The sequence below is a fragment of the Lycorma delicatula genome, chromosome 1, assembly GCF_047948215.1.
Source record: "Lycorma delicatula isolate Av1 chromosome 1, ASM4794821v1, whole genome shotgun sequence".
NCBI lineage: Eukaryota > Metazoa > Arthropoda > Insecta > Hemiptera > Fulgoridae > Lycorma > Lycorma delicatula.
Window position 1 is genome coordinate 59,780,850 of NC_134455.1, and position 25,437 is coordinate 59,806,286.

General features: G+C 31.9%; 1 protein-coding gene across 5 annotated transcripts in view; it reads right to left on the reverse strand.

Moving 5' to 3' along the window:
* Nucleotides 1-24,681, reverse strand: part of LOC142318754 (uncharacterized) — a 90,514-nt gene extending 65,833 nt beyond the window's left edge. For 2 of the 5 annotated variants that reach the window (XR_012755044.1, XM_075355192.1), the window contains exon 1: nucleotides 24,444-24,671. The gene's annotated coding sequence lies outside the window, so the exon portion shown is untranslated. Of the gene's footprint in view, nucleotides 1-4,003; nucleotides 4,103-24,443 lie in introns of those variants that run through there. The other 3 variants (XM_075355201.1, XM_075355219.1, XM_075355227.1) reach the window with 3 other exon arrangements.
* Between the last annotated feature and the right edge of the window lie 756 nt (nucleotides 24,682-25,437).

Sequence of the window (25,437 nt, forward strand, 5' to 3'; positions counted from 1 at the left end):
ATGAAGTCGTACAGAAATTTTTAGGATATTAATTAAGAGGCAGAATTAGTTAGTTGAGTAAAGTATGTCCCAGAACCCTATCAGCAGTAGTTCTTGAGAAATCTAAGGTAAAAAGCAATAAATTAGAATAAAAAGCACTGTTTTTTTTTAAGTTTGACGTACAATAACTTTGTTAAATGGGTAACAAACACGTAAAACTTTTAAACAAAACTTATACAGAATTTAATTCTGAACAAAATGGAGTAAGATAAGTTGAATAAAAAAAATAAAAGTTAAAAAAATTAGAAACAGTACACTAAACCTAAGTGCAGTATACGTACCAGTTTATAATAGCTGGCTTTTGTTTTCATTAAATAAGTACTTTTTTAACAAATGTAATAGCATGTTTCAGGACAGATACATATTATTATTTTCTGTTAACAGTAGAACATTTTAAGGAGTTTTTAAGATTATTTAAAGAACAAATAACGTTAGTTTAAAATGTTAATATGTGTTGATGAGTGCACACCTCTCAACGAACGTTCCTCGTTTTCTTAGAAAAAATAGTAATCTGATTCAGTTATTTTACTTTGTTTTATAACAGCTGGATAATTTTTCTCATAAAAAAAAAAAACATATACAGGATATAAATGAAATGCGGATGAATCTGAATTTTAAAAACGAAAGGTCATATGAGAGGTATATAACCTCGTTAGTAAACAGTGACTACTTTTGATTATCATTTATATCTTAAAAAAACAAAATGCAAGGATAAAAAGTTACACTAAAATTTTATTTTATTCTCTTTGTCGGTTAGCAGATGCAAATTTAATTGTAGTACTACTTTTGAGATATCGGCATACAGTAGTAACACAGCTGCATTTAAAAATGAATAACTGCGGAAGGATACAAAATAAAAAATCAGTCATTTGATATTCATAAAAAGAGAACCTTGACTGCGAGCGACGAAGGTTTTGTAATATCGAGTTCTCAAACAACTTAACCGTTTATAGTTTTACATTTTCATTTTGAAGGGAAAAAATTTAGGGTTCGTATTAACCTATTCATACGACTGGGTGCATTCATTCGGTAAGGTGTACATGGTCACTAATCAGGTAAGTTCATATGTGATTTCTTTCTTTTTCCTGTTTAGCCTCCGGTAATTACCTTTCAGATAATACTTCAGAGGATGAATGAGGATGATATGTATGAGTGTAAATGAAGTGTAGTCTTGTACAGTCTCAGGTCGACCATTCCTGAGATGTGTGGTTAATTGAAACCCAACCACCAAAGAACTCCGGTATTCACGATCTAGTATTCAAATCCGTGTAAAAATAACTGACTTTACTAGGACTTGAACGCTAGACTCCCGACTTCCAAATCAGCTGATTTGGGAAGACGCGTTCACCGCTAGACCAACCCGGTGGGTATGTGTTGCGACCAGTTTTATTAGGGATGGTAAATATTTATTCTATTATTTATGACTTGCTCATAATGCTTGCCTCATATTATACCTATAATAGAGATATCTATTCACGTTGAACGGCATGTTGAAACGTGATATCATTTTTAATACAACAAACAAAATTTACAAGATCATATTACAAACTAATAAAATACAAAATGATATTCAGAGCGACCCAGGAGTAAAAAGATTAAACAGCCTGACTCCAATAAGAAGTACATCGAGCAGACTGGTCGCACATTTGCTCACAGAGATAAAAAGAGATTATAACCAGTACACACGAAAGAACCAACATTCGTAAATCACCTCATAGAAGTACACACATATATATTTTTTTTCCTGGACGCACAACGAAGTGTCTTATTAACATCCGGACGCATATCGTAAGCAATTAAAAATTAACTTAAAAATTACACTGATGTAAAACGCCTATTCTGTATGCTAAAAGCAACAAAAAACCACAACAAAAACATTATTGAAAATCTAACTTAAAACAACAAATCTACATCAAAGACATTATACTAATAATCAAATATTTGAATACAGATGCATGGCCTTAAGAAATAATAAGACTTTGGCCGTATTGTTTCCTAAAATATTTCTGATATTAGCTACAATTTTAAATTTCGGACGCAATGACGCATAACTGACACATTCCGAAAGTATGCAGTGTTCCATTAGTCGTTAAATTTTACAGAAACAATATACTGAACAAACACAATAACACATCATATATAAATTTTCTATTTAATACTCAAGCAGGTTTTTCAGCTTTTTATGCGGACGCATTGACAAAAGTGCTATCACTAAATTCAGTTAAGATGCTTCTAATTACCTCCGAAGAGTTCTCTGGATGAGTTTTCATTAATCTGAAAGTGAATTGTATGTAATTTTTAATCCACAGAAAATCGATTTAAAATTATTTTATTTACGAAATTGGAATGACATTTTTTCGTTTACTTACAGTAGTGAAAAGATTAGTTCATCAGAGAGATGAATACAATCAAAATGTAAATTAGATTTAGGAGAACCGACCGGGTTGGTCTAGTGGTAAAACTCGTCGTCCTAAATCAGCTGATTTTGAAATCGAAGGTTCTTAGGTTCAAATCCTAGTAAAGGTAGTTGCTTTTATTTGGGTTTGAATACTAGATCGTGTTATATAAGAGAGAGGGGAGATACTGGCGTCCTTGGGTGGTTGGGTTTCAATTAACCACACGAATCAGGAATGGTCGACCTGAGACTGTTCAAGACTACACGTTTATCGATACATTTAGGTACATTGCAGTCGCTAATGACTTTAATTGTTGATGAGACTACAAATAAAAAAATATTTTAAAAAAATTAAGAAAAGACGGTTTAATAGATTTTCAGAAGAATAATCCCCGATCGCGAAAAAAACTGCTATACAAGCCACAACGTTTTACTTTATACTATATTATTAAGGAAAAAAAAATTATCGGTCAACGGGAAATATTAAGAAACCTGTTTTAGAAAACAGATAAATTAGAAGATGTCTGAGAAAGAGTACATACACGTAAAAGCATATTAAGATGTGGAACCCGTCGAAGATTCAATGAGTTGCTGGAGGAACAGTCGACAAAACTAAAATAGTTATTTTGTTTACGTAATTTTTTTTTTGTTGACAGGACTCGATTACTTTATTATCGGTGATAACTGTTAATGAAAGACCTGGAACTATAATTATCATTGATACTTGGAAGGGTAATGACGATCCGAAACAAAATGATTGCATTAAGTTTTAATACCGATCTTAAATGTCAAAATTTTTAATTACGCTTACATAGACGATCAAAAGGAGAAGCTCAAAATTATTCGTGACTTGAGAAGGTTAATCTCAGGCAGCACATCTGAATCTACGGAAACGTTTAAATGGAAAATTATGCATGATAGTATAAATTACTTATTTTGTCGTTTTTGGAAGTCGTAAACTGTTTTATCATGTTAGACCGAGTTAGTGTAGAAGTCAGGAATTCTTGTATGTCGATGACCGATGTATATACAGTAAAGAATAGAATGTTTTATAGAGTAAAATTAATTAAATTTTGAATAAATTTGTTATTAAAGATTCTTTCTCAAGACAAGGCCGCTTTTAGTACACGGTACAATTATTTTGTAAAATTCTGGATCAGTAAGTCTTTAATTTTAGTGGTTTTTAATATTATCTATTTTTTTTTTTAATAAATATATATATATTTTCTGTATCAACTTATAACACAACCACGGTGTGAATATTACTATGAATCCAACTACTACTTATTACAAACACAAAAACGGTGTGAATATATTTTTCCCGTGAACATTTTACACGGATATCATATTTTTCAAAATAAAACTTGCCTAAATAATAAGTTTTTAACAATGTTTTAATTTTTTTATATTTTTTAATAAAACGACATTAATAAGAGATAAATATTAGATTTTTATAAAAAAAAGACCGGGTTATGTAACGAGACCGTCGTAAAGTACCTTCTTCAATAATAGGAATAAAATTTCAATTCACCCTTAAGAAGTATACCTCAAAGCAGGTGATTTACTTACCTCAGATACGCAGTTATATGGCATTGCTCGTCGATCACAAACTAAATGTCCTGCTTTCATCCTCTATTTGACTTTTTGAATTTTATCACTGTACTCGTTTAACCTAATCGAGAAGGTCTTCTAATAATAAATGTATAATCTATAAGATACGTAAACGTTTTTTTCTAAATAAAACAATTTTATAACTATATCTATAATTACGTAGCTTAATTTAATTAATAAAAGAATGAATTACGATCTAAATCATAAAGTCATAAAGGTGATTAAAAGAATAATGAATGGAATATGTATGTACATTTTTAATTAAGAACGATAAAAACAACCGCTGAAAAGACTGTAATTATCTGACGCTGACAGAAACCTGTATCCTAACCGCAAAACTTAATAACCGCTATAGTTGTTAGTTTGATATCAATTCGTATATTTAAAACAAGTCTTGATAATTTCTCTTAGTTTAATACATTATATTAGAACAAAAAAATTATAAATATTATATTAGAAAAATCATATATTTACATTATACATTATATTACAATTTTACATTATATTAGAAAAATCGTAAATCTGTGCTTTATTGAAAGGAATTATAATGGAAACAAAGTATCGAAATAAAAGGTGTAGGTGCGAAATGTGCGAGCTGGAACGGAGGCCAATGCTCCGCCAGACTGGAACAACGATTCTATCTCTCAGAAAACATTAACTGTATACGGAAAGCTTAAAAAAAAACAAAGTTGCAACATATCGAACGAATACCGTAATATGTGACTGGTTCTACTGTACTAGTGCAAAAATTTCTAAACTTCAAACTTCAAATAAAAAACTCGTTCAACTTACATCATATACCAGTAGCAACGTTCACAAAGCATCTAACCGTGAAATTCTATGAAAATATACAAAATAAATCTTTATTAATAAAATATTAAGACAATTACCGTAGTCGCTTCTTAAATAAGAAAAAATACAAAGAAACCGATTTCTTGCTTTTTTGGAGAATAAGTAATGTTTACCAGACTACCGGTTCATAAAAATTTGTTTCGCTTAAAAAAATTACCGTCCCCTTAGTATATTAACAACATTTTTAGAAAATAAATCAACTATTTTTTTAAACGATGTGTTGTTACATACAATAATTTATATGTTTAAACACATTTTTACAACTTACAACCAATGCAGCTGTATTTACACTAAAAATGTAAACAATAATAAAAAAGGCGACGGTTCATTTATTTTTTGTTAATGAAAAAGATATGACATAAGAAGCATATTAATAACGTCACGGGAAGTTTCCTTTTCGATCGATTTACATTTCATTTTTTACCGACAGATTAAAAAATGTTTGTTAAAACGTAGTACAACGGATGAACTTACAGTCCTACACACAATATTTTAACGTCTCAAAACCAAAATTTAATTCTGCTCCGAGCCAAAATGTTCAGTAAACGAAATTAAGATGAAACAAACATTTTTTCAGATTTTATCTTTCGCATTTGCATTTTGTACATTAAAGGGAAAGTTACAGCATTCGCCTGTAGATCTTATACCGTATTTTAAATATTGGTGCTTTAGTTTTGATAATGTAAATAAATATTTTCTGGTCGATTTTTGTTGATAACGTACCGGGTTTGCAGTTAACCTTTCTAGTAACACTGGAGAATGTTAGTTGTACGGTGAATTATGATTTTAGGGTAAATAAACAGATTGTAAATGATTCGACTTCACAGAACAGAAAATCGTAGCAAACAGTCACTTATTTCACATCACTTTTTAGGATAGGTTAATTTTATCGGTGTAATAATTATTAAGTCTAAAAAAACCTTCAAAATAATTAACGAGAATGTTTAGCGCAAATTATGCGTGAAACAATTAACGAGTAGTTGTGTGGGTGTATTACAAATGCTGTTTATGTCAACGATTAAAGCCTCATTATATTGTCAAAAGAAAATTCAATAGTTGCATTATCTTAAACACGATTAGTTTATTTCAGAACGCAATCTTCGTGTCACAATTTATAGATTAAGATTAAACAACGCAATTACACTTTGCAAATTGGCAGGAGAAGGTGTAGATAATAATTGAAGTAGAAAGGAATGGTTGAAATGTTGGTTTGTATGGTTTGTTTGGTTGTATGCTTCAAGTAACAAACAACTCCCCTATCCGTCACTTTCTATCGTAGTATGTTAAAAAAGAATACGGTGAAATTCATCTCAGCGTTTAAGTCGTGTTATTAGTAACAAAATATGACTGTCAGAGTAAAATAACTAGAGTTTTGCTAACAAAAATATTTTTCTTTTATGATGCCGAAATAGTGAAACAGTTCAACCAAGTGAAATAATCTCAAACCTCAACTACTTCACAATAATAGATTGTACAGTCCACGTAACAAGTAAAAGTTATTCTTATAAAAGATTATAATTTACTTTTTAAAACGGATAAGTCCCTGAAAAGCGATTTTGAACTGGTAATGCTACGGCATTTTAAGGAGTATTTCATTACAAACTCTTTTCTGAAAATTAAAATTTCTCAACAGATTTTATTATTACCGTTACTGACTTGTGTCATATTACTCCTTTTAGTCTCGCTTGTTCGTGAAAGAATTCCTATATAACATTTTTCAACGCTTTCCCTTTTTCAGAATACTAGTTCTTAACAGTTTCATTAATAAAGTATAATTAACACAGTATAATGGACTTTCGAACTAATTTAAGAATTCAGTTAGAATAATAATTTAATGTATGGAAATGGTTTACTACGTAATTTAAATATCCCATTTGATCAGAAATACTGCTCGGTACTAAATTTTAATATTTTGCTATAAATAGAATGCTATAAAAATCTCAGCTATGAATTTATGCCATTTAATATGAATTTTTAATAGTTTTGTATTTATAACTTTAAATATACATAAAAACGTGAGGTGTGGTATTTAAAAGAGGTTTTTTAAATGGGTGATTTGATTAGCTCGCGTGTTAACTTCATCTTTATGCTTTTCAGGATTACCTTAAGAATTAAACATTTAAAAATATTATGCAAAAATCATGATACAATAAAGACATCATTGTAGACTATAATAAGCACAATAATACAACGAATTTCAACCGCGTCGTCTGATTAATTTGAACGAATGATATGGCTCTGTAAAAAGAAACATGAATTGGGCTATATTGAACTAGCATAGCTGCTAAATGAATAATGTATTTACATGAACTCTATATTTTCGTATTTTTCGATAGACGGAACGAATCAGTTCTTTAAAAAAAGTAGACGATACTTTCCCGGTTATTTTACCTAAAACAAAATTTTTATCTGTTTTTCACCTGATGAACGATTTTGAATGTTTCCGCCAAACACAAATAGAATAAGTTAAAATAAACATAAAATAACTGTAGAACGCATATTCCTGAAGCCTATATAAAATAAAGTGAATTCATTTATTATTACATTATATATTGGGTTTTATTCCATACATAATAAAACGAAACTAATAGTTACGATCAACCGTAGAAAGACGTAATTAATTAAAATCTATTTTAAACAGGTCAGTGATCAAAACACTTTTCTTTCTTAAAATATTGTAGAATACTTGATAGATTCATTAACCTATTTATTCATAGCAGAATAATTTAATTGTATAACAAAAAGTCAACAAATAATTATATTCCGTATACAATTTAACAGCAACGTTTTGCAATATAAAAGTAAAATTTTACCATATTATCATAAAATTATTATGATGAAATATTGAACAAACAAAAGCAAATAATATCTACATTTTTTTTCCCCTACTCTCCCCGACCGGATATCCATTTAAGTATACTCAGTCGGGGAGAGTGTCCTTTTACTCTAAGGGAGCGTCCCCCACCCACCGGCAGGTTAGCTCCCCCGGTCACGGATCTTTAATTTTATTTTATTCGCCTGCCTCTAATCCCCTGCCTCGGAGACGGGGTATGGCTACGCCACCTCCCATCCCCTCAGCAGGGAACCGGGTCTCGGTCATTATGCCTTTGCCTCTAATCAGCGGCACCGACTCCACTAAGCGCCGAGGCACCCGCAAGAGCGGCACCGCCAACCGGGACTCGGTCTTTTATTTGTCCCACACTCCCCAGGAGTTCCCCCCCTTCTCAGGAACCCGCACACCACGGCGTACGGGCCCTCCACGGAGGGACTGTCCTCCCTACCCAAAATTCACAAACCCCTTCTTCTGTCCTCTTCTTCCTTGGTGCGTAAGATTTCCCCGGCAAACCTACGGAACCAATCCCAGTAATCGTCACTATAGACCATCCAATTTAAGAGGTTTTCAGGTGTAAGTCCGTTTTCCGAAATTTCTCTTCTATTTGGAGCCCACCTTGGGCATACAAACACAGTGTGTTCCGCATCATCACTCTCTGGGCAGTACACACATTGTGGGGTAGGTCTTTTTCCAATTCTAAACAGATAATGGCCGAACGAGCCATGCCCCGTCAACAGTTGTGTCGTATAAAAATCTACATTACCTAGTCTATTACTAGTCCACGTATTTATGTTGGGGATTAGTCGCCTGGTCCAATCCCCAACTCTAGAGTGTGTCCATGTATCCTGCCACTCTTGATCAATTAGCCGTTCAACCTCATTTTTGGACATACCCCTATATCTAAGTGTTCTTCCTTTAATTTGTAAGTCAATGGGTATAACCTTCGTTAATATACACAACGCGTCGTATGACACTGTTCTGTATCCCGCGGCTACACGCAGTAAAGCAAGCCTGTATACTCTTTTTAATTTTGTTTTGTTTCTCTGAATATTCATTGTATCTCCCCATATCGGGGCCGCATATAAAATTGCTGACGTGGTAGCCGCAGTTATCAGTCTCCTTATTACCATTTTCGGTGTACCATGGTTCTGGAAAAGAGTCCTCAATGCCTTAATCAAAGGAGTGACCTTCTTACAAATCATCTCTACGTGTTTGCTAAATCTTAGGCTTTTATCCAAAAGAACCCCTAAATACTTTGCTTCTTTGACCTCCTTAATTCTCTCTCCTCTAATGTTTATATTGAGGTTTCTAATAGGTCTTCTACCTGAAAACACCAAACAACAGGATTTGTTAGGGGATATCTGTAGCATGCTTCCTACCAGCCATTCATCAATTATTCGTAACGCCTGATTTGCTTTATCCTCTAGGTTAACTTCTCTGTCTTCCACTAGGATAGCAATGTCATCAGCATATCCAACAACAAAAACCCCCTCGGGATAATCCAATCTAAAAATTTTATCATAAAAAATATTCCACAGTATAGGCCCAAGGACTGATCCTTGTGGAACTCCTCCAAATATCTCAAATGTGGATTTTCCTTCTAACGTTTTAACCTCAATGAATCTATGGTAAAGGTATTGATTAATCTGGTTGACTAGATAATCACTTATATTCATGGCTTGTAATGCTGCGATAATGGCTTTCCAAGGAACAGATCCAAAAGCATTTTTTATATCCAACATTATAATAAGTGGGATTTTCCTAGTTCTCCACGTGCCGTTTCTACTATTTAATGCCCAGGTCTTAACTTTGTCGATCGCGTTTATCGTAGACCGGCCTTTTCTAAAACCATATTGCTCCTCATGTAAACAATATTTTTCCTCGATTTCTTCTCTGAGTCGGGTTTCTAGTAGTCTTTCGACTACCTTACCCATGTTATTTATTAGTGTGATTGGTCTGTATCCTACTTGTTCCTGATTTGGTCCTATTTTAGGAATGAAAACAGTTCTGGCTTCTTTCCAACTATTGGGGAAGTTACGGTTTTGTAAGCCATAACTTGCAACATCCACTAATTCCCAGGGTATGATCCTGGCAAGGTCTTTAATGATGGCGGTAGGTATGCCATCCGGTCCTAGACTTTTTTTATTTTTTAATTTCATGATGGCTTCCAAAACCTCCTTTTGAGTGAACCTGCCAGCCTGACACTCAATTACCTCTCTATTGAGATCTTCTATTCTGGGAAATAGCAATTTAACCTGTCGTGCCGACATTTCAGCACTCAATGTCGGCACGTATCTTCCCAGGCGTTTGGTCACTATCCTAAATGCCTTTCCCCAGGGATCTACGTTAAGCTCTTCACACAACTCCAGCCATTTCTTTTTTTTAGCTTATTTGATAAGGAAGTTGAGTATTTTCCTAGCTTGTCTATATTGCTCTATCGCAAGACGACCTTCTTCTTCCGTTCTATTTCTAGCGCGTAATCTCTGAGCTACTCTTTTGTATCGTTGCATGATTCTTCTCTGCTCTTCTATCTCTGCAGACCACCAATAAACCGGTTGATATTTATTGTTACTCGGCGGTATTTTAGATATCTCCTCTTTAATTATATCCTGGAACGCCTCAGGAGTTAGTTGTGGACAATTTTTGATTCTGTTTGCTGCGTTGTTGGTAACGCGGTGAATCTGTTGTTCTGTCATTCTACTGAAGATGTTTAACTGTCTTCTTCCTGGTAGGTACTCTCTAAGGGTGACTAAAATGGCCCTACGGTCACTAGCAGTTTCTTCGTTAAGGACCTCAAAGTCAATTGAGTCAGTACGGATCCTACTGTCGATTATAACCAAATCAATTATCGAATTATGTCCTCTTGCGCTATAAGTGGCGGTTCCGTCGTTAACACAATTCGCGCCATTAGCCTCAAGCAGTTCCTCTAGTATTCGTGTAGGCCGCACCAGCTAGCGCTGTCTTACAATTGAAATCGCCTAGGACAAGGGTTCTCTTACAGGAGCGCGTCATGACTTGCTGTAAGTCAAAAAGTCTATTTTTAAAGGCTTCCGTAGTACAATTAGGACTAATGTAAATTCCTATTATTATTATATTGGTTAACTCTACGGCTACAATACCATCACCCCTATGATACAGGTTGTAGTCCACATTGCCTGCAATCCTCCTGATGGCCACATCCCCATTCCTGTCAGTCACCCATTGTCCCCTGGCCGCTAAGTACACATTTGGTTCCGTGGCCACCAAGAAGTCGGCATCGTACCTTGTTGCAATTTCTTCAAACAGATCACAAGACAGATTACAAGACAGATCACAAGACCATATTATCATAAAATTATTATGATGAAATATTGAACAAACAAAAGCAAATAATATCTACATTGACCCACCTAATCAGAACTATGCACAGTGGCGGTTCGCGTATAGGCACTGTGGAACTACAGCACTCCCTATTTCTACTTGATATTATCGATAACATTTAATATAATGAGTCCTTTTTCTTTAATTCTTTCTTTATACGTGTACAATATATAATCCTTAAGCTCAATGTCAGTAGCCATCCCCCAGCGTATGAAAAAGATACAAAAATTTGTGTGAAACTGTGCGCTTCAGTTCCAACGGCGTGGTTTTTGGCTGTTGTGCGCATGCGCACATTCAGTAAGGCTGCGAAGGAGAGAGAGAACTACCTCTCCCGCAGTGCCGACCCTGGCGTGCTAGTGGAAGATAGTTGTTTTTTACTGCACATGAGTATGGAACGTTCCTTGTTCGTTCCCTTTTCTAGTTTAGTCGGTGGAAGGAATATGAAAATGGTATAGTTATTTTTCCAATAGTAATCAGAAGATGGCGGATTTAAGCACGGGCTCTTTGATTGAAAAATCTGTCCAAAAACACGCGGGAAGGGCGAAAGAGAAAGTAATTAGTAAAAACTAATTATGTATTTGTTTCTGTGTACGTAGAAATTTAAATTAAGCACCATGTGACTATAGTGTTTTTAAGCGGACATTTTATTAAATTGTTATCTACTAATACAAAAAAAAATATTATCTGCATTGACATTTTATTAAACCGAATACGGTTTTTAAAGCATCATGTGCTTAAAAATCGTGTACCATATTCTTGAATGTGATAAAGTGTAGAATTAGATTATTATCCTGTTTCCAGCTGTTCTATTTGATTCATTTTTTTCGGTTCTTTTATTTTACAGAAAATTTTAACCATGGCCTTGAAAAGGCCCAGAAAAAACATTTTCTGGAGCAGCACCCCCACTAATTTTAATTACGAGCCGCCACTGACTATGTAGTAAATTTTTAATCTTAATTTTTTAATTAGAAGGTTTTAATTTAAAGCCTTTTAATTACAATTTTGCCTTTTAATTAGAAGTTTTAATCTTTTTCTTTCATTAATACTTAATTTCAAGAAATAAATAATTTAAATAAAATAAGAAACGGATGGCTATTATTATTCAATATCTATCTGACGTCATGGGTAACAAAATAAGTTTTCAATCTACTTGATGTGTCTACGTAAAACATCATTACGTATATATTTATACGTTTTTTTATTCTAATGCACATTTTCTTAGTCAGCTTAAACAAATAAAATTGTAAGTTTTCTAAACTATTCCTGACAGGAATAGCTATTATTTTTAAATTACCAGTAACAGAAAAAACCGTTGGTCCAAAAACTAGAACGGGGGGGATGTGGCGACCGGAATGTCACTAGGCGGATGTCTTCCTCTACGGGGATGGGATGGTCCAAAAACTATTAATTTTACTTGGCTAGTCTACTTCTCCTCACATCTTGCACTACCGACTGCGGGTTGATTAATGTTAGTTACCCGGCTGGCTAGGGTCCGCCCGGATAGTTTGATTGGCCGGAGGTAGGCGTGCTTGGCACCGAGCCCCGGTTAGAGTATTTCAAGTATCAATGGGGGGTCTTGTTCGGGAGCGTGTTCTCACTCTCCCGGGTACGATTCACACACTTTAGCATGGCGATTTATTAAATTGGGAGTACAATTATTAAGGGGGCAAATAAGTAAATGTTGGTTGCGATCAACCTAGCTGTAAATCCAAGCGGTCCTCAAAGTTGGAGCTGAAGTGGGAGACTAGAGGTTATACTCAGCTCCTGAACGAACCAGACCTGATGTCCTTTGGGACATTCATTCTCGCTGATTGCACTCCAATCACTAATTTATTGATGTGCTGTCGTGGCATGAAAGTTACTGAAAATCGTTTGTAAAGTGGGTACATACGGTTTAGATGGTGGCAATAGCAATAGAATTAGGCGCGCAGGATCTTTGATCTTCCGCGGGTAGGCTGTTAGTTTAGCAGTTCCTGAGGGCTACGTGGTAGAGTTAGCTGTCTGAGGCAAAACTTGACTAGGGCGGAATTTACCGATGTGGATGTCTTTCGAGGCATCTGCATCGATGGCATCTCACGAGGCCGGACTGATGACTGTGGAATGTGATCAGTTTGAGGGCAAGAAGACGTCCTCCAATTAAGCCACTCATGACTAGGAACGGAGGGAGTGGTGTGGTGAGCAGACACGTCACGAGGCCGGTGTTCTTCTTCCTCGGGGGTAATTGAGATGGTCCAAAAATCAAAGTTGAGTTTACTAAGGGAACTAGGAATAAATTCCGTTGTTGCGAACAACATTTCTTGTGGTATGTAATTTATTGAATTTGCCTCAACTATTATGAGACATACTCACAGTAGCTCAATTAAAATGTACAACTAGGCGCGGGGTTCGTGCTTCTGCGAACTCGGTTAGCTAGTTCAGAGGGCAACGAAGTAGGACAGTCAAGATGTCCGAAAGAAGCCTACAGCGAAGGCAAAGGCTGAGTCATAATTCACTGATGTAAATGTCTACCGAGGCATTTACATCGGTGGCATCCCAACGCGGCCTGGCTTATTACTGTGAGATGTAAAAAGTTAGATGGTCAAAAGATGACGCCTCCGTTAAAGCCCATAATGGCTAGAATGGAACGGGGGGGTGGGGGGGTGGCGACCGGAATCGTCACAAGGCGAGTGTTCTCCCGTGGGTTGGGATGGTCCAAAAAACCCCCAACCCCCCAAACCGGGCGAGAATAAAAAGAAAAGATTAGTTATAAAGGCTGTTAAAGTAATATTTTTAGAATTTGTTACATTTTAGGTAGGCGTAAAACGACTTTGGTTAAAAAGTGCCCGAGAATGTTAATTTACTTTATATTTTATTGAAATGAATTTATTAAAGTTAACAAATAAAATAAGGTAGGCCAATTCTTTTATCGTTATTAAGGTCATTTAGCAAATAACAAAGCTCATAAGCAAAGATATAACACGAGTGTATAGTATGCGATACAATAAAAATTTCTTATAACAGTCATGATGACATTATGATTACGTGAATTTATCTGATGACATGATTAATATTATGGATTACTCATAGTGAACTTCTTTGTTTAAAATAAACGACTAGATGTTCGTTCTTTCTTAAGAGAAAATTTTTAATGCAAACCTTGTAATATTTTAATATTTAATAATGTCTTAAGACTCCTACATTACTTAAGACTTCATAAACATATTTATTACGTCCTCCTCAGAATTAGAAGTTTTCAGGTTAAAAAAATGGACGTCAGATCGTGAATTGACATTCGTAAATATCAATCATGTGGAAAGACTTTATTAAATAAAAGATTCTAATTCTAAAGATTCTAACATTTCAATACGTTTATAAAAACAATAAATATTGTAATTTCATGAAATAACAGTAAAGCAAAAACGTCAAGAGAATAAAATTAATATAACATAAAATAATAATTTTTAAGAAGTTAACGGAAGGAAATTGCTAATTAACTAATATAGCCACTTAAAATAAATAAAATAATAACAGTAACGTACACCTAAGTCTTAACTACACGGCAAAAGGTTTTCATAAATAAATAAAATCTTTCAATAAATATTATGGTCTACGGATTTTTTTATTTTTTTTAGAAAATCAGCATGATTCTTCATACACGTTTTTTTAAATATGCTAATGAAAGAAAACTAAATTTTCTGCAAGTCATTTAGTTTGAAAAAGTAATAATCTGCACTAAAATAGTTTCATTTAACATCTTAAAATTATTATATTTTGTAGCATTTTTACTTGTCTTCGTAAGATATTTGATTTATTATTGTAAAATATTTCGTACTTGTTACTTCATCTGCATTTTTTATTTTTACATAACAACTAGCTGAAAATACGGAAAATAAAATTTTTTTCACTCTTTTCTCTGTTTCTTTGTCTTTTCAAGCTTACAAAACATTCTGTGTTTGTACGGAAAGGTCAATTGAAATTCGATCTGAAAACAGAATATATGAATGGTTGATAGTAATGTTAAGGTTTTCTTTTACATGATGCTTCGGTTTAAAGTTTTCAGCACTTTGAAAATATAAACTGTAAATATAGAACCGCTTTTTCAGTTGCATATTCTTAAGGGTGATTTAAAGAGAAATCCTTCAATAAATTTTCATAGAATTTCTTAATCGGCGTTCGTGCCGAATGTTTATTCTCTTTTCAAAGTATTAAATTTATTTACGGGAATTTAGGAATCAATTCTTTTTTTTTTCATTCTTGTTTTGGATTGAGGGATGAAAATTCGTACCTAATTTCCACTTCGTTTGCATTTAACATATATAGATTTCTTCTGCAACACGTAAGGTCTTTGTGTTCGCCGAGTTCAGAACGCCTCGAAATTACTTCGCGTAATTCTTATACCGTGACAAGAATACAACTGAGCTACAATTAAAAATTACGAAATAAATGACTTCCTCTTTTGAAATATGTTTCTGCTATGTCGGAAACTACTAAAGTAAGAGGTACCAGCTGGTACGATCAAACAGTTCATACCAGGGCTGTGTTGAACCACGATCTGAATGGTCACGATGTGAATGCCATTTGACAAATGAATTTCGACAAAATAATAGTAGTGTTAAGTGTAAATATTGAATTCAATGTAGGATGCAAATGTATGAATAACTGTAGTTTATTATTTATCTTTTAAACTGCAATGTTATGCTTTGACTTTGTGGCTGTAGTTCTTAATTGACTTTTAACCAAATCAAAAATCTCAGATATCGATTTCAGTAAATCAGATAGTAATCTGTGAGTTTTTAAAAGTGAAAAATTATGTGAATTATTCTTATTTATTATATAATAACAATTATCATTAACGGATATGTTTTTATTAGTAAAACAGATGTTGAGCTGTGCATTCATATTATTAACACGACGCAGTAGGGGAAATCAAGCACTTGGGGAAGAAGCGAAATAAAAAGTAATAAAAGAAACTTACGCATACAATATTTTTTTCAAAATTGTACACGTATTTGTCAATTGTACTTCCAGTAACATTTGACTAAAGGAAGTCACGCACATATTCAGTCGAATGAAGAAGGAAAGAAAGAGAGAGAAAGAGAAAGGAATAAACCTACATCCTTTCTTTCTCTTATTCTCTTTTTGTCGACTGGCGGGCGTTAACACGCAAGAAAATAAGAAAACAAGGTTTTATATTTGAATTTAAGGTCACGGGAATAATTTTCATAAGGATTTTAAAAAGGTTTGTAGCTTTTAAAATTGTACACTATTTTTTCTTAATGACATTATAAAGATTATAGTATATTATAATTTTTTACTTATTATTACATATAATTTAAATTTAATATGTTTGAGAAAACATTTTAAACAGAAACGGAGATTTAAAAAAAAAATCAAGCCTTCTTGTTGTAAATAAGTCATGTAGATAAACATAATATATTGGAAACTTTATCTTGTGGCTAGGTTAACTGACAATCACAAATAATTGATGTAATAGTGGCTCTATCAGTGTGACCAGAAATAACGCTGTAACTGGGAGTAAGATTAAATTAATCTCTCTCAATTTTAAAATCAACTTACACTTCTTTCATTTACGGCTTCCTTCTCAAGTAGGAGGGAGAGCAATTAACCGAGCGAATTCAATAAAGAGAAAAAAATGTTGTCCTCAAGACAACAGTGAGCCGATATTTTGATGCCTGTAGTTAGAAATAAAACTGAATTTATTTTCCTACTACTTTCACATTAATTTTTTAAAGCTTAAAAAATAGACAGTTCCATTGATAAATAAAAACGTATCGATTAATCAGTATATAGATAAATTATAGCTCAACATTTTCTGAAAAAATTAGGTCAGTAATTGTTAAAACGTTAACATTCATTTAGAATATCACGGGTTCGAGACTGGACTACGGCTACAAAATAAACATTCAATCTTTTCTCACTTTGTTGATAAAAGTAATATACTATGTCGTAGTTAAATGTCTGTATACGTTGTTTAATATGCAGAGTTTTTGATGTAATATGAATAACATTCGATTTAAATTGACACCAACTGAATAAATATTTTTTAAATGGTACTCTTGACCTATTATTTGTACAAGATCGAACAAAATTTACATACTGGTATGTTTTATTATCGTCAGTGTTTTTTTTCAATACGATTGATTTTGTCATTAAGAATTTTAAAAACAATTTAAACAGTGGTTTCCGATTACTAGTTCTCAGAATGCAAATACTAATAATCTGATTAATTCAGTATCCTGGCTGATTTAAACAAAATATAAACTATTTTGCAGATCATACATGTTAAAACATGTATGTGAAACGTAGAAAATTCTAATAAAATCATTCAGTTTTTTCTAACCATGATTCTTCTTTATAGTAATGTTCCGTTAATAATCGTTAACAATACATCGAACCGTTTACCATCATTATTTTTATTTCAGTATATTCTTCAACTCCTACCTAAGTTTGGCACTTGCAAACAGATCTGTATCTTTTTAAGGTTCAAATTAAATTTCAGGGCTAATACTGTGTTCACAGATGTTTATAATTACTAAAATAATATTTTAAACTAAATTACAGAGATATATTATTTTATAAATAAAATTTCATTACTGACGATTGGAAAAGTATTTTTTTTTAACACTATATACGTAATATAATTATGATCCTATAAGTGGTGATAGTTTTAAGGGATTTTCATTTCATAAGGAAATGATGTGATTTTTAATAAAAATCACATGAGATCACAAGCAGAGATCATAATCTGACTTAAAAAACGTTTTAATTTATTTACGTACACAATAAAATATACGGTGAATGAATAAAAGTTACAAATCCAACAATAATAATTTACTTACTGTTCAATAAGCGAAAAATATACAATTAAAAAATAATAACAAAGGTAACATAAAACTAAGAAAATGTGTTCATTAAATCGAGAACATTGTTACGAGTTAGTTAAAATTAATTTTTATGTTATCCACATATTATAAAAAACTTAACAAAATAATCTGTAGGGTGATGGGGTCTCTGTTGTTATGTCGCTAAATTATGATATTTTTGTTTTATATACGAATACTGAGATCTAAAAAAATCTATACCTAGCTGATAAACCACGGGTCTTTGAAAATATTCCTGTCGATATTTGATCGGAAGCTTTTTGGTATTTAAATGTCTTGAACAGTTTTATTTTTAATCACTAGACTTTCTTAGGCTAAACACTATAGACAAATTCACTTTAATATACATTTGTAAAGGTTACGTTTGAAATAATGAATAAACGGAACTTACAATCATTTAACTAATGCATCTGTCTAGCGTAAATATCAGATTGCTTACTCTAAGAATAATGTCATTTTTCACGTAAGCCTACAATTTGGTACGGCTCAAGGTACCTAAAAAACTTTGCTGCTTAATTATTTACTCATCAAGAAATAGGATTAGACAATTACATCGACGAAGTGTAAATTTAATGTATGTTGACTTTCCTACATCGAAGTCTATACTCCATTTTGCTAACCGTGCCTGTAAAGTGTCTAAGTATTCTTGCAGACTCTGTGAAACCACAGTACGATCATGAACACCTTGATGTACGATATGATTCAAAGATCACGTAAAACGTATGAGATTAATTTTTTTCCGATTCGTGTAACATATCTGAATATCACAACCTATCAAATTCTTGGTTGATATTTAATAACAATGCAGAACAGTACTGCTTACTATCGAACGCGTTAAAGACGTTAACAATTCTGTGGACTTGTTCTGAAGCAAATCGATGGCAAGGAATTAATAACTTTCTCTTCAATCGATGATAAATATACAATCAATTTTTTAACGTTTCATTTTTTAAATTTCTTATTAAGTCTTATAATATCTTCCGGCAATCGCGTATTTCACATGTTTCCGTAATTTTTTTTTATAAAAGATAGTTACTGATTTACAGATTTCGTGGTGACGACATTAAACGTTGGAGATGATGTCAACGACGAAGCCTGAATAGTTTGTTGCTTCTTCGACGTAAAAATCGTCATATCAAGATATATTTAAACGATTCTATTATCTAGAATTTAAAAGAATAGTGAAACATCACTTGGTGCTTTTACATCGCCGTAAAAGTTCTTTAAAAATTACAAGTGAACTTACTGTTAAAATTGTCAGATTAACATCCGAAAACAAGTAGTTAGATGATTATGAATGAGATATTTTTGAGATCTGCCTTTTAATCGTATAAAAAAGTCTAATAAATCAGGTATTTTATTTAAACTCGTAGATCACAAAGCCGGTAGAGAGGACTTTTAAATTACAACTATTTACTGAAATAACGGTAATCCGTGTTGGTACTGGCAAGTGCGAGATCTAATATTGTTATTTAGAATATCCCCACTAGAATGAAGCTGCGAACCTCGACTACCATAAAGCTTTTTCTCCATTAACAATCTCTACAGTTTTACAAAGCAATATGTAAAAATTTAATTCTGTATATTAGGACGTTCAGGGTAAATGCCTTAATCCTAACAATTTTATAGTCAACTCTTTTTTCTAATCACACTATCTGGTTGAAATATTAAAATTCAAATTTCATATCTCAGAAATTAAAACTCCATTGAAGAACTTCGATAAAATATTATTATTTTTTTTTAAATTTAATGGAGAACAACAAAAATCAAGAATAAAATTTCGTGAAACCTTATTAAGAAATATAATTCAAATTGACGGACCAAATCTATATAAAAAAAATAATTAGATTTAGGAAGGAAAAAACTCTTGCGGAGTTCTACGTTAGAAGACCGACTTTTCGTTTCCGACGCCTCACTGTTTCGCAGTCAGAGAAACGCACTGATTTTCAGAATACAACGCACAATACGTTCGATTAACGAATAGACCCTACAACTAAATTGAAATAAACCAAAACCCCTTGACTTACTTCAATGATACGAACAGTTATTGTGTTTACTTCCTACTGACTAAATATATATATATAAACACACATTTCCCTTTTTTAATAGTAACAACTCATGGAAATTTCCCAGTAATACAACTGATCTAGATTTATGTATAGTTTTCCATGTATTCATTTTATGGCTAGAAGTCATGCAAATAATTAAATGTTTAAAAAATATTCAGGTATTACATTAATATCGTAAAAACATAGTAAATTTAAAACCTTGATGTACAATATGAGTTTTTAAATTCTAAATAAATTAACACTAGCAACCTCTAAAAAGAATATAACGTTTAAAATATTTTCCGTTGTTCTCTATTGGCTAATTTTAAGAATTAAAATATGGTGTTATCTGCACTCTACAAGGTCGTATTTAAAAATTTGTCTCCCTTTGCACGCAAACTTAAAAATTACTTGAAGCTTTTTGTAAAAAACTGAATAAATAAATAAATAATTCGCGATATTTTTAGACATAAAAACAATAGGAGCATTTTTTCGTATGCACGTACGCACCAGTGCCTCACGTAAACACAAGCATACACATTACACGCAACACATATTAATTTTAATCATAAATATAAAATTACCCGTTATTATTCAATTATTTCTTTAATAGCTCCTTCGCTGTTCACTTATGTAAAAAAGGTATAAAAAAAATATTTAAAAATATATATGAATTATAAATACTGTTTGATATTTACTTTTCTCGTACATACGATGTTGATAAATTATATTAAATACATTTATATATGAAAAACTATAGACTCAAAGTATAACAATTTTGTCACTACGTAAACTAAACCGATAAACAATACGTTTCAAGGCAAATATATTGATTCAAACAAATTAAATTTTTTTGGTAAGCAAATATGCTTAATGTGTTACGCATGCACCATTGCGCACGTGTGCATATCGCACTACTAGAATGCATTTTAAGTGTTACAATGAAACCGTTGAGAGCGACCTGGCATGAGACCTACTTGATGAAAATGGCATAATTCTTTTCAGGATCGCATCTCATGCCCAGTACGTAAGTGAATGTGAGTACTAAAATGTTTTCCGGTGGCGGTCAAAGCCCGTTATATGTCCTTTATTCTTATTTATATAGTTTAAAAAAAACAATACACTTTCAACGTATAAATAAATAAATAAATTTTATAAATGTCCAGAGAAAAAATTCATAATAACAATTTCAATGTTAGGCTTTAAATTAAGCTATCCGAAAAAAAGAAAGTAAAACCTAAGAATATTTAAAGTAAACCTGTCAAAAAAAAAGTGACGCAATATAAGAACTAACTAACTACCACAGAAGCTTTGTGGGCATATAACGGATTTTGACCCCGTTGGCGTTTACAATGAACGGAGAACAACGTTACATAACAGCCGGCCAAGCCCGCATATACTCCACCGGGTTGGTCTAGTGGTGAACGCGTCTTCCCAAATCAGCTGATTTTGGAAGTCGAGAGTTCCAGCGTTCAAGTCCTAGTAAAGCCAACTATTTTTACACGGATTTGAATACTAGATCGTGGATACCGGTGTTCTTTGGTAGTTGGGTTTTTCAATTAACCACACATCTCAGGTTTGGTTGAACTGAGAATGTACAAGACTACACTTCATTCACACTCATACATATCATCCTCATTCATCCTCTGAAGTATTATCTAAACGGTAGTTACCGGAGGCTAAACAAGAAAAAAAAGCCCGCATATCACCTTCACAGGTGATATTCAGACCTACTAGACACAATCTCGTTGTTCATCACAGGGATTGGCTGTATATAAAGAATATCATTACTTTCAGAAAAAGTCTGAATAGAGCTCTTTGTATATCAGATGCTTCACGTGTCAAATCTATAAGTTAAAGTGGAAGTCTGAAAAGATGTGGAAAGTAACAAATTAATGAATCTCTTTCTGTGAAAACAGATGACTTCCAACTTATAGGATACTTTCATCTTATTACTGAATATTCAATTCAGAAGTATGGTAAGTACTGTTTTTATACTGTTAAATAAAATCTAATGTTATAAGTATTTAATAATTTAAAAAAAAAATCTCACGGGTATTAGCTAATGAATAAAGTAACACGTGTTACCTCATAAGAAAAATCAGTGATTTTTAAAAATTTGAAAGCTGATTAAGTGATTTAATGCTGATAGATTATTCTTTTTTTTAATTAAGTAGGAAAATTAATGAAGATTAATTTGTATTTTCAGAGAACTAATATAGAACAGAATAGGAAGCTATTGGAAATAACTTGAATATATTTCCAAAAATTTAGTATATTAAACAAAATAGGCAACTCGCCTCTAAAACATTTTTCCTTTTGGTCTTATAACTTTCCAGTGAATTTAAACAGCGATCTACTAGGGGATTCTATACTTTAAATTATAATTAACTTCGCGAATGTTATTTTAAAATGGGATTCTATTTTATATGAACGGTTACCGAATACACCGAACCATCCACATAAAAAATATGAAACTACCAAAATAAATTATACCTAAAAACCTTAATTAAAAACGATTATTTAAAGCGCAACACCTTTAGCAAAACGTTTAAAAAAGCTGTTAAAATCACACCAATCTCCACTCTTATTTTCTATATATATATATTTTTTTTACAATAAAAACTTGTTTAATATAAAATGTATAGAGACGTTGTTGTCTTGTCTGATCCTTATGCTTGCGTTACATAAAACATATTGTAAAAGGTAGGTACTGCATTTTCAGAATGGACACAGTCTAAAATGGTTTATCAAACCTGACCTTGTAAAAAAAATTAAAAAAGTATAAAGAATAAAATAAAAAACATTCTTGTAGATTTAAATTTACTTGCAAATGTAAATTTACAAGCTGTTTATAACTAAACAGCTAAGTTATATATTATTACTTGTACTTTATTAATGAATTTTCGTAAATCTTAGTTGTCTTTTCAAATATGTTGACTTACTATTTTAACTTTATTTATTATCATATTTTATTACGATACTGTCTTTCATAATAGAATGTCATAACTCGTGTGAGTGTTATTCATTAAGTATTGTGGTTCTCTGTGGCGCAAACATTAAGTATAAGAACAGAACACACATACACGCGCTCTCCTTGTTTGTATTTTTTCACGATTAAAAAAATAATTATAGAAATTGTAATTTCTTAAATATTTATTTCGCTAATTTAAAATAATATCTTTAGAAGAAGTGGTTATGAATTGTAATCCGATTATTATAATGCGGTAAGGGTAGACTGAATTAAACATTTTCTTCAGGGACAAATATTTCAGACATTTTATATTAAAATAAATTTTAATATGAAACATTCTACCTCAAAGATCATTTTTTTTACGTCAGTAAATGTCACAAGAAGAAACCCCGAGGTTGTTTCGAAATAAAAACTGATTAAATTTTTAGAAAAACTATTAAATTATATACAATATTTACAACTAGATGCAGTTATTATTATTTTTTTTTTTAATTTTGCTTCTAATGTCCCATACTTCCGAAAAATATTTCCTTGTAATACAGAAGTTTGAGTTTACATATGAATAAAATCTTCTCGTGTTCATAAATACAAAGATTTTGTTTCTTTTTTGAATATTCTGCTAAATTAAAAATTACTACCTAAACCTGCTTCAATCCAACTAAAAAAAACTACTAAAATTTTCAGACTGGTTTTTTTTTTTTTGAGGACAAATGTATCAAAAAAGGTTAGCAAATTTATCAGTAAAACAGGTAATTTCAGACGCCTTCAATTTTCATTGTTTGTACTTTACTTAACCTATCTTTCATTCATAGAATAAATTTTCAGATTGAAATTTAATAATGATGATTATTTGAACCTGTAAATATCAAACAAGTGTTTGAGTACTAGTACTTTTATGATATTAAACGAAAAAACTGTTATTTGCTTACTACTACTTAATCTTCGTTATACAGGTATAAACTGAAATGTACAATGAAGAAATGTTCGATAATAAAACAAAAATTCACGTTTTAAATTCTATAATTAAAACACTTTATATATATGAATATTGGTATATCCGAAAAAAATGCCTAAAAATTACTTTAATCTGCTCGTTAAAAAAAAATACATTAATGTCTTGTTTAGAAAATATAAAATTTTCAATAAAAACATTACTTCTTTTCGCCTAAAAATTTAGTGGTATAGAACATCACAATTCGATAAACATATTATAAGGATGAATGTAAACTAAGTAATTTGACTGAATTAGATTTAAAAAGATAAAACTAGTAATCATAATTTGTACATATAGTTTCTGTATTTCTTTACACTTATGTACGATTGTGAAATATGACTAACACTCAAAACAGAATGTGTCAAATGTGTGCATTTATAATTTAAATCCATTTACAAAGCCGAAACAAGAAAACAATTTTTGAGCCATCGTATAGAAACAAATATTACTACTCACGTAACCGTACTGATGGACACCAAAATAAATGTATTTACGTATTGCTAAGTGTCAAAATTTAATTGATGCTGATGTAGTTAAAAAAATATAAGATGTAACACTGCTATAAAATTATACTGACGCAATATTAATTTATTACAGACCGATGTGTGAAGGAATGAAGAGTATATATGCAAAACAGAGATAAAAAAAACAGAATGATGCACTACAATACCACAGACGTTAACTAGTGCATGAGGTAAAGATTACTGAAGGTAGTTCACGATTTGCTTAACTGCTCCACCGGCTGCGCCACTGTCGTTGCCTCGCCGGCCGGTCAGTAAAATGTTTAATGCAGATGAGATAAGTAAACAGCCGGCTCAGTTCGCTCAGTGCCTGTCAGACGAATGAGTTGGAAATAAAAACAACTAATTTTAATTTTTATATCATCAATAATAGTTACAAAAAACACACAATTTTTTTATACATTTTAATAGAATTTATCACTTTTTTAAATATATTTTTAGGCCATTATTACCAATTTTGTCTTTAATTTTCCTTCCCGATGCCAACCTAATTAAAGGAAATTTAAGGTTGAAATTTTTAGTTTGGATAAAGTCAACCGAAATTCGTAACAGAAGCCTTCTGGATGAAAAACAGATTACCTTTCTATCCGGAAGTAGCATTTTTTAATAATTTTATAAAATGTTTTTCAACAACACCGAAACTCATACTATAAGTATGTGACTAGGATTTCAGTTAAATTATATTAATGGGCCTACAATGTTTTTAATTTTTGCTTGAATTAATTCTTTTATATAATAAATGAATAAGTTTTCCCAGAGTTATTTAATATATATCACGGAACGAATTGCAATTATTCCTAATATTAAAACGAAATCATGATATTTAATTCATCCTTCAAAACTTCTTCTTGACGTTCATTCAAACAAAGCTGCATGCAAATATAGAACTATATAATTAATCCACGTAAAATAATTAACAAGAAAATATC